Source organism: Muntiacus reevesi, chromosome 9 (genome assembly GCF_963930625.1).
Source record: "Muntiacus reevesi chromosome 9, mMunRee1.1, whole genome shotgun sequence".
NCBI classification, from domain to species: domain Eukaryota; kingdom Metazoa; phylum Chordata; class Mammalia; order Artiodactyla; family Cervidae; genus Muntiacus; species Muntiacus reevesi.
In genome coordinates this window covers 18,112,253-18,123,520 of record NC_089257.1, presented here as the reverse complement: position 1 = coordinate 18,123,520, position 11,268 = coordinate 18,112,253, and the positions used below count along the sequence as shown (strand labels likewise).

The window sequence follows — 11,268 nt, the reverse complement described above, 5'->3', positions numbered from 1 at the left end:
CCCAAAGGAACTTTCTGAACCGGCCTTAAAGCTGTATGCTTGAGGCCCCTTCTCTGGTGCTGGCGCTCCTGTTTGGAAAAGCTCTTTCCTCGTTCCTCTGTCAAGAGCATGTTGGTGAAATCAGCGTTTGCTTTCTATAAACTGTGCTCTGTGGATTAGGATTTGCTTTCCTCTTTCTGCCTTTCATTGATTCATCCCTCTGCCCTGTCTTTTCGTGAATGCCTTGTATGCCTGGGACACCATGTGGGGTAACTTATATGCAGCATTCCTAACTCTAACCACACTGGGAAGCTGGCATTATCATCCCCCATTTTAGAGATGAGGAAAGTGAAGTCGCTCAGTCGTGTCTGACCCTTTGCAATCCCATGGACTGTAGCCTGCAAGGCTCCTCTGTCCATGGGATTTTCCCAGGCAAGAACACTGGAGTGGGTTGCCATTTCCTTCTCCAGGGAATCTTCCCGACCCAGGTCTCCTGCATTGCAGGCAGACTCTTTACCATCTGAACCACCAGGGAAGCCCTAGAGATGAGGAAACTGAGTCCTAAATAGATGAAATGACGTTTCCAAAGTCACATAGCGACAGAAACAGCAGAGCCAGGATTCCAAGTCAAGTTGTGTGCCTGCTAAGTCGCTTCAGTTGTCTTCGACTCTGTGACCCTATGGACTGTAGCCGCCAGGCTCCTCTGTCCATGGGATTCTCCAGGCAGAAATACTGGAGTGGGCTGCCGTTTTATCCTCCAGGGGATCTCCCAACCCAGGGATCGAACTGGAGTCTCTTACATCTCCTGCATTGGCAGGAGGTACTTTACCCTTGGAAATTGTGTTTTGAAAAGTCATGACAACCCCAGTTTGCATGAAGGCCAGGTCAAACAGAATTTCCAGTTCTGATGTGAACTTCTCTAACAACAGTTCTAAGCCTACCTGACTCTCAACAGGATATTTAAGGTTTGGCGTCATGTTTTCTCGGACTCCACCACCCTAAGTCAAAATTTAAGGCATTCGTTTTTGCTTGGAGAGTCTGAAAAAGAATTCAAATGAAACTAAGAGTAGTAATTACCTATAGGGGTAGGGGAAGTGGGAGGATGGGAAACAAAAACAGGAGTGAGAATTTTTTTCCTTTCACTTTTTTTGGTTTTCCTGGGTTTGTCTTTAATGCTTTTTGTTTTTAAAACCATATGAAAGTTGTACACAGTAAAAAAAAATAATTTAAAAATTCTACTTAGGGAAAGTCCTAGGAGAGTTAAAAATACCACCGAGGTCTAGTACTGCTCTCAGATGTCTTTTGTGCTTCAGCTTAAACATTGCATCCTATTAGTTTTTAAAAACTGTGGTAAAGTTTACCTACAGTGAATTGGACAGATGTTCATTGTAAGACTCAGTGGCCTTGACAAATCCGCATGATGATGTGAAACGTTTCCATTACTGTATAAGATTCCTTCAAGCTCCTGCTGAAACCTCTCAATCCTCTGCTGCTGCTGTTCACTCACTAAGTCATGCTTGATTCTTTGTGACCCTGTGGACTGCCAATCCCCTACAGGCTAATGCTCTTCTGATTTTTGGTTCCATGCTTAAAGTTTGCAGGTCAAAGGAATCATACAGTTGTTCACTTTTGTGTCTGGGTTATATCACTCAGCTTGATGTTTTGAGGTCTGTTTACATTTGTATGTATCAGTAGTACATTCTTTTCTCTTTTCTCTGCATAGTAATATCCCCCTTTCTACTCCTGATACTGGTGACTTTTGTCCTACTTTCATTTTTGTCACAAACAGTCTTGCAATGGTTTTATAAAATCAGTTTTACTAGTTTATGAGTATTTCATGAGGAATTATTGCTTTCGTTCATTCTTTCTGTTACATATTTGTTACCTAACTTAATTTCTTTTTTTAGATGTTTAATGAATATATGGGAAGTATAATTTTTGTATGAAGGAAAAATCATTAATTTTGCTCCTTTCTTCTGCCATTACTTTCCCTCCTTTATCTGCCAAAGCTATTGTTATTTCCTAATTTAAAGAAAAAGTACAAAACATGTGCATGTTATTGTACATAAACTTTATCTCATAATAAACAAGAACTGCAAAATATTGATCTCTAGTTCATTATATACATTCAATAAAATATTCAGATGTAACTGCTGTTATCTGCAACTTATTTTTAAATGCAACAGAAAAATGATGGAACAGCAATAGATAGACATATGACAAGTCCTGTAAAATAGTAATTGCATAATATCGATGGTGGATATATGGGTATTTGCTACAAAATTCTTTCCATTATTTTCTTTTTGCCTTTCACCCCTTCACCCATTTCTTCCTCTCCCCACCCCCATCTCTGGCAACCACCATTCTATTCCCTGTGTCTATAAGCTGAAGTTTTTTTGTGTTTTTTTTTTAGATTCCATATAAAATAACAGGGCTTCCCAGGTTCACTAGTGGTAAAGAACCCATCTGCCAATGCAGGAGACACAGGAGACACGGGTTCGATTCCCTGGGTCAGGAAGATCCCCTGGAGAAGGAAATGGCAACCCACTCCAGTGTTCTTGCCTGGAGAATCCTATGGACAGAGGAGCCTGAGGGGCCACAGTCCATGGGGTCGCAAAGAGCTGGACACGACTGAGTGACCAACACACTCCTCTAAGAAAGATCCTACACTATTAGTATTTGTATTTCTCTCATTTCATTTAGCAAAATGCCCTTGAGGTTCATCCGTGGTGTCATAAATGGCAGGACTTACTTCTTTTTCATGGCGGAATGCTATTTCATTGCATGAATATACCCCAGTTTCTTTCTCCTTTCTTCACTCATAGACATTGAGGTTGTTTCTGTACCTCGGCTAGTGTGAATAATGCTTCAGCGAACATGGGGGTGAATGCCTCGTTTTTAATTTCCAATTTGTTATTTTTATAGTTTTATAAAAAGACTATTTGTTTTGATTTACCCATGAGTTTGTCAATTTCATGACCTCTACTTCATCTCTTTACTTCTTTATTTCATCTCTTTTATCTTGGTGGCTCAGATGGTAAAGAATCTGCCTGCAATGTGAGAGACCCAGGTTTGATTCCTTGGGTTGGGAAGATCCCCCGGAGGAGGGCATGGCAACCCACTCCAGTATTCTTGCCTGGAGAATCCCATGGACAGAGGAGAGCCTGGTGGGCTACTGTCTATGAGGTTGCAAAGAGTCAGACATGACTGAGTGACTAACATGGTCACTTCCACTTCACTTTACTTCATCTCAGTTTTCTTCTGGTTTTAATATTCTTTTTCCTGAAATACATCTTTTAAGATGCTCTGTTAGGAAGGGTTTGCTGATGGTAAATTCTTCCTGTTAGTATTTGTCTGAAAATGTGTTTCTTATTCTTTCTGTAAAAAAGATTTATTTATTTATTTTGACTGTGCTGGGTCTTCCTTGCTATGCATGGGCTTGCTGTAGGTGCAGCAAGTAGGGGCTGCTCTCTTGGGTAGCACGGGTTCCAGGGTGCGTAGCCTTCAATAGTTGCAGCTTCCGGGCTCTGGAGCACTGGCTCTGTAGCTGAGGTGCATGGACTTGCTCTGTGGCATGTGGGAATCTTCCTGGATCAGGGATCAAACCCGCGTCTCCTGCACTGGCGGGCAGATTCTTTACCACTGAGCCAGCAGGGAAGTCCCCTTTCATTTTTTGTTGAGATGTCTGCTGTTAGCCCTCTTGTCCATCTATTACAGATGATCATCTTTGTCCAATAATATTAGAATCTTAGCGACCATCTCTTTGGGTACTGCTCCTGCCGCATTTTCTCTGGTCCCTGCTTCTGGATATATTCTGGGTTTTCTTTGTTTATTCTCCCCCTCTTTCAACTTCCCTGTCCTATATTCCATCTCCTTTTTATTTTTTTCCCCTTATATCTGCATTCTGATTTATTTATTCAGATCTATATCTGTTTATTAATTGTGTCTAACCTATGATTTAGCTTATGCATTGAGTTTTTAAGGCCAATTTTTATATTTAGTACTTCTTCAATCTCTTCGGTCTTTGGGGAAAAATCATCTTGCTTCTTTCTGATATTTCGTGTTTCATCTTTGAAGTCTCTGAGCACCATAAACTTACTTATTTTATATCTATTTCTCATAATCCAGTTATCTGTAATTCTGCAGGTTAAGTTTCTGCTGTTTGTAGTTCCTGCTGACTGGTTTATTCTCCGTGTGGTTCATAATTCCAGAGTGTGAGCTTGTGTTTGTCAGGGTTTGATCTGTCAGAATCGTGGACAGCTTGCACTGAGGACATGGCCCTCCAGAGAGGGTTTCTGTTTCCTTCGTCAGGTGGCACCAGCCTGGGTTGGAAACACTGCCAGTTTCTCTCTAGGTGGGAAACTTCCTGAACCAGGCCTGTAGTGTCCATTCAAATCCCACCCTGTGAAGCTTGAAATTAAGGACTCAGCAGAGATTCTCCTTTTTCCAATCTCTGGACAGGACAAGACAGACAAGTTTATTTATTTATTTTATTTTGGTTTATTTATTTTGTTACTCATGTTGAGCAAGTTTTTTTTTTTTTTTTTCAGTCTTCCACCTCAGTCTGATAGCTTTACCTGGGTTTCACCTCATCTTCCCGCACTGTATGCCCAAGTTGTAACTTCAACCCTCAGTTTTCTCACGTCACCTTCACTTTTGGCTCCTTGTGTATTTTCTTTACTTCTTCTCTGAGCTCAGGCTCCATCTGAGAGAGTTCATTATATTTGCTCTGGTACTGATGGGTGTCCTCTGGTCCACCAGGCTGCCTGTCAGCGTTGTTTAAGCAGAAAAGTGAAAGTGAAGTCGCTCAGTCATGTCTGACTCTTTGTGACCCCATGGACTGTAGCCCACCAGGCTCCTCCGTCCATGGTATTTCCCAGGCAAGAATACTGGAGTGGGTCGCCATTTCCTTCTCCAGGAGATCTTCCTGACCCAGGGATTGAACCCGGGTCTCCTGCATTGTAGGCAGACACTTTACCGTCTGAGCTACCAGGGAAGTCTTAGCCAGTGTCACATACAACAGAATAATCCCTTCACTGAGTCTTCTTCCTTGGGGAGTATACCTTTATCCATTCTTACAAACCTGTATCATGTAAGTGAGTAAAGAGTGAAGTCGCTCAGTCGTGTCCGACTCTTTGCGACCCCAGGGACTGTAGCCTACCAGGCTCCTCCCTCCATGGGATTCTCCAGGCGAGAGTACTGGAGTGGGTTGCCACTTCCTTCTCCAGGGGATCTTCTCGACTCAGGGATCGAACCTGGGTCTCCTGCATTGTATGCAGATGCTTTAACCTCTGAGCCATCAGGGAAGCCAAGGAAGTGGTAAACCTGGGATTTAACTCCACACTAGCAATGCCTCTTCGTTGTAAACCCACTTAAAAAAAAAAAAAAAGGCTGTTGTTGCCATTTCCCTGGAAAGCCACACCCTTTCTAACACTCACTTCCACTTCTCCTGGCTCACTGGTCACGCGGAACTCTGCACAGTCTTACTTTGTCCTGCACCGTCAGAGTGAGTAATGAAACATCTTTCTCCAATCTGTAACCCTGACTACTAGCACCTCTCTACCTTCTGAGACTTCAGGTCCTGGGCCATAGTCTTCTTTCTCACTCTCAGTCGCTTTAGCACCACAGAGCGTCTAGTGTTGCAGCTTCTGCACTTTCTCATCTCCAATTCCTTGCATGGTTTCTACCCCTAGAAGTGTGCTGTGCTTGGTCGCTCATTCGTGTCTGACTCTTTGAGACTCCATGGACCGTAGTCCGCCAGGCTCCTCTGTCCATAGGGATTCTCCAGGCAAGAATACTGGAGTGGGTTGCCATGCCTTCCTTCAGGGGATCTTCCAGACCCAGGGATCAAACCCAGGTCTCCCAGATTGCAAGTGGATTCTTTACTGTATGAGCCACCATGGACGACCAAGAATACAGGAGTGAGTAATCTAACCCTTCTCCAGGGGAACTTCCTGACCCAGGAATAAAACTGGGGTCTCCTGCATTGCCTGTATATGCATTGCGTATCACAGCTTCTATACTTTCTCATCTTTAATTCCTTGCATAATTTCTACCCTTTGAAGTGTAGCCGCATCGTTTTAGCCACACTGGATTAACACTTGCTCTTTCTGATTGCTTCTCCTTCTTTCTCATATCTGTGCCTTTGCTTATGTTTTTTTTTTTTCTCTGCCTGGAATGCCCTCTTCACCCTCTACTTGTCAAAATCCTAACTATCCTCCAGGACCAGCAAAGGTATTAATTTTTGCATGAAGTCTTCCTGTGTGCATGCTAAATCACTGTCGTGTGCAGCTCTGCGACCCTATGGGCTATAGCCTGCCAGGCTCCTCTGTCTATGGGATTCTCCAGGCAAGAAGAGTCTAACCCACGTCTCCTGTGGCTTCTGCATTACAGCCAGATTCTTTACTGCTGAGCCTCCAGGAAAGTCGTCCTGCATCTTTCCAATTGGATGTGATCACTTTCTCTCTTGAACTCTGTGGAATTTTGTTTATATTTTCCTATGTCACTCTCCATGCTCTGCTTTGATGACTCTTACTTGCGTCTGTTTGCTTTTTATTGACCTCTTCCCAGCATCTGAAAAGTGAAAGTGAGTGTCCAACTCTTTGCGACCCCATGGACTGTAGCCTACCAGGCTCCTCCGTCCATGGGATTTCCCAGGCAAGAGTACTGGAGTGGGTTGCCATTTCCTTCTTCAGGGGATCTTCCCGACCCAGGGGTTGAACCCGGGTCTCCCACATTGCAGGCAGATGCTTTACCATCTGAGCCATCTAATTCTGGGCACCCTTTAATTCATTAAAAAATATTCATTTAGCACTTTCTATGTGCCAGGCACTGTGCATGTTTAGGGTTATAAAAAGTGATTAAGATAGGCAGGTTCTTCAAAGGTGATGCCTAACACTGGTCTTTAACACAGAAAGTCTTCATTTAATGAAAATATGAATAGTTAATTTAAAACATATATACATACAGAAAAAAAGAAGAAAGTGAACATGCTTTCTACTTATCCATATCTCAAATGTGGTGTATGTGTGCTAAATGTCTTATCATTTTTAAGGGGGGGTGTGGGTTTGGGGAACAGAGCAAATGTTCTGTTAGATGTAGGGATGCAGAATGTGGATTTCCTGTCTCCAGAATAGTCTCGTCTCAGTCTCTCTGGATCTGTGACAAGCAGGCATTACCTCACAGTAATATTCTTGGAATCTGTGTTGCTGCTGGAAGCCCCAGTGCGTATCTAGCTTCAGAATTATCCCCATGAATATTTAAGCTCTAAATGACAGCTTCCACCAGATGGTGCTGAGGTACAGCTGGGACCAGATGGATATGGATTCTGCAGCCAGAGTCTGTAAACTGCATGGGCTCAGTGGGGTCATTTCATTAACTTCTCAGTAACGTCACTCTGCATTTTGATTGAATTTTTAAGACTCCGGTACTGTCTTACATAGGGGCTTTGCTGTGCATGAAGAAGGCTAGATCATGTAAATAATACAGAAAGAAACAAAATGAAAATGAAAGTTTTTCCTCCTCCCATTTCCATCTCCACAATTAATCCCTCTAAAACTGTTTATTGCTTCTTGGCTTCTTTACAGAAAAAAAGATATATATATGTGTGTGTGTTTATGTATATATATCCTTTATATATATAAAACGTATATATATGCCTGAATCTAAGCATCTACATATCTATATATTTTGTCTTCTGTTTCTGCATTTTATTACATAAAGAGAGTCATACTGGTCTACTGTTTTATTTTTAAATTTTATTTTATTTTGTTTTGGCCACATCGGGTGGCATATGGGATCTTAATTCCCCAATCGGGGATCCAACCATGACCCCTAAAGTGGAAGTGGGGAGTCTTAACCACTGGACTGCCAAGGAAGTCCCTTGTGTACTGTTTTAAACCATGTTTTCATATTAACATTTTTGAGATTTTTCTATACCAACATACATATGCATTCTCTCATTATTACATTCTCATAATTTATTTTGATTAATACCAAGTTTTCCATAGTTTATTTTGGTTGTGTTTGGGTTTTTTATATTATTAGACACAGTACTGTAATGAATATTTTTGAGAAAATGTCCGTTGAGAGTATCCATAGGGTAAACTCCATACAGAGGGATTGTTGGGGAAAGTTACTGGCATTTTATGTTTGATCAGTTCAGTTCAGTTCAGTTGCTCAGTCGTGTCCAACTCTTTGCGTGCGACCCTATGGACTGCAGCATGCCAGGCTTCCCTGTCCTTCACTATCTCCTGGAACTTGCTAAAACCCATGCCCACTGAGTCGGTAATGCCATCCAACCATCTTGTCCTCTGTAGTCCCCTTCTCCTCCTGCCTTCAATCTTTCCCAGCATCAGGGTCTTTTCTAATGAGTCGGCTCTGTGAATCAGGTGGCCACAGTATTGGAGCTTCAGCTTCAGCATCAGTCCTTCCAATGAATATTCAGAATTTCCTTTAGGATTAACTGGTTGGATGTCCTCGCAGTCCAAGGGGCTCTCAAGAGTCTTCTCCAACACAATTTGAAAGCATCAATCCTTCGGTGCTCAGCTTTCTCTGTGGTCCAACTCTCACACCCATACATGACTACTGGAAAAATCACAGCTTTGACTAGGCGGACCTTTGTTGGCAAAGTGATGTCTTTGCTTTTTAATAAGCTGTTTAGTCATAGCTTTTCCTTGAAGGAGCAAGCACCTTTTAATATTTCGCGTTTGATGGATACTAGCAAATTGCCCTTCAGGAATGTTGCACCTTCATCAATACTGATTATATTCAGACTGTTACATTTCTGTCAGGGCTACATTGTTACGAGTGAACCGTTGTTCAGTTTGCAGTTTCGCTCTGAAGGAGGCTGCGGGTCCCCTGAATTTCCCTGGGAGCCTGAGCCTCCCCCGCCTGCCGGGGAGAAGCCCGGAGCGGGGCCCTGACTCCTCCCGTCCAGCAGGAGGCGCGGCCCGGCCGCTCCCGCATGCGCGGTGCGCTGGGTGTCAGACCGCCGAGCCAGTGGCCTGCCCGGGGCTCCCCCCGCCTGCTCCAGCACTCCCGGCCCGGCGGTGGCGGCCGGGAGCCCCGCGCCATCCCACCCGGGCGGCTGTGGCCCGCGCCCCGCGGCATGAGCCGGTGACCAAGCGCGGGGCCAGCCGGAGGCAGCCGTGGCCGAGGTAAGCGCGGCGCAGAAGGGCCGGGCGGGCCCCCGATGCGGACTCGGGCCTCCCCGGGCCGCGGGGGAGTCGGGCCCCGGGATCTCCGGGGAAGCGCGGGCCGCGCGGAGGTCCGAGGGCTGCGGGAGACGACCTCCACCCGCTCCCTGCCGGGGCCGCTCCTGGCGCTCTCCCGCGTGGGGGGCGCGCTGACTCCCGCCCCGCCCTCTCCTTCGTCCCCCGGCCCCTGCGCGCACTCTGGTTGCCCACCTGCCTGCCTCGCTCGCTTCCTGCACCTTTCCCTTCTCCCCGGATCCTGTGGCTTCCTTCCCCGAAGGGCCCACCCTCTGCCGTGACCTTTGCCCGCTGCCAGCTCCTCCCCGCGAGCTCCAGGGTTCTGCTTCCTCCCGCGGGGGTGTTTGAGTTCTGGGCCCTGCCGTGGGCAGTGGCGTTCCGTGCGGTACCCAATGCCTCGGGCAGGACTGGATGCTCAGGTGAGCCACGGCCAGCGGTGTTTGGGGCTCTGGGCAGCTACTTGAAGCTCAGAGGTTATTTGGCGTTTTACATACCGGCGGTGGGAACTAGATAATATGTATACAGTTTTGAGGTTAAAGTTGCTGGGTGTAACTTACTGGGAAGCGCTCATTTAGCCGGGTCCTTGATATATTTGTCTGAAGATGTCTTGAAACAGACATATGTCCATTTAAGTCCCTTTTCTCTGTCACTTGCATGCCCTGAGAACTTAAACTGGACTTAGTCTGTCAATTTCAGAGCTCAAAGGCTACTTACTGTAATAAATATATGACTCACTTTCCATCACTCCTCACTTGCAATGACTTTAAGCCATCTGGTTGCAAATGCTGGTATAAAATGGATAGATTTGCATCTGTCTAGTTATGCTGGTTAATTGAGAAATGAAAAAGGTGTATCTAATTCAGGCTTTTAAGGGTAATTGGGGAAGCAGCTTGACCTGCGGGTTAAAAGCTCAGGCTCCAGAGCCAGACTGCCAGCCTCCAAATCCTAGCATTTTCTAGTTGTGTGAAAATGTAGCCATCCTTGTTGCACTTTCCCTGTTTGTAAAATGAGGATAATCATAGCTCCTCACTTGAGACTGTTAGAGAGTCTGTGCTATGCTCAGTCGCTCAGTTGTGTCCGACTCTTTGCGACCCAATGGACTGTAGCCTGCCAGGCTCCTCTGTCCATGGGGATTCTCCAGGCAGGAATACTGGAGTGGGTTGCCATGCCCTCCTCCAGGGGATCTTCCCGACCCAGGGACTGAACCCAGGTCTCCCAAATTGCAGGTGGATTCTATACCAGCTGAACTACCAGGAAAGCCCGTTAGGAAGACTAAGTTAACACCAAGTTAACAAAGTACTTAAAACAGATCCTGGCATGTAGTAGGTCCGCAGTAAAGTTTAGTTATTAGTTCCTTAATTATATGCTTTGTATTAATTATAGTATAATGTTCACCAAGGGACACAGGGTTTTTATTTTTTTTTAATTTGAAATCACTCTTAGGGGTGGTTAGCTTTAACAGAACTTTAATTATAAAGGACCCTATCAGGTAAGGCAGTGAATTGCAGATTTTCCTGCTTGGGCCAATATTTAGTTCCTTTGTTTTCAGGAACAGGTAAGTTGAGTTCCACCGTAGCAGGGGCTCCAAGAGCTCAGTTTCTAGAAAGTTTAAGATGAGAGTTTGTGGCTGAAAACTTTGGACTAATCACTGAGGAAAGGTTATTCAGGCAGTGTTTAGGAATAAATAATTCCAGGAACAGAAAATGCATCTCATCTTGACAGTCGAGTCGGAAGATTTTTCCAGTGATTCAGTGCCTGACCTCCAGCCAGATGATTCCAGTGTTTAGCAGGGACAAGTTTGGTGTGCTTCGAGAAGGCTATTGTTTGTAGGACTTTGCTCTGAAATTCTTACTTTGACCCAGGTTGTGGTATTATATGGAACAAACATTCATCAGTAGAAGATTCCTCTTGGTTTGTCCTTCTTGGGGAAACTCAGTGTTAGGGGAGAAGAGGGCAGTGAGGGGTAAGTATGGAAAATTCTGTCTGTGGAATTACCTGGCCACAATTACCTTGAACCTCTAATTCAAGAAAGAAAATAATCGAAGTTCATCACCATGTAATTACTCAAAACTTGGAC

The 11,268-nt window shown here is 44.8% G+C and overlaps 1 protein-coding gene across 1 annotated transcript in view; it reads left to right on the top strand.

The window, feature by feature from the left end:
- The first annotated feature begins 8,955 nt into the window (after positions 1–8,955).
- The window catches only part of EXT2 (exostosin glycosyltransferase 2), a 136,904-nt gene continuing 134,591 nt past the window's right edge, over positions 8,956–11,268 (top strand). Inside the window, exon 1 of the mRNA XM_065944452.1 lies at positions 8,956–9,137. The gene's annotated coding sequence lies outside the window, so the exon portion shown is untranslated. The remainder of the gene's footprint in view (positions 9,138–11,268) is intronic.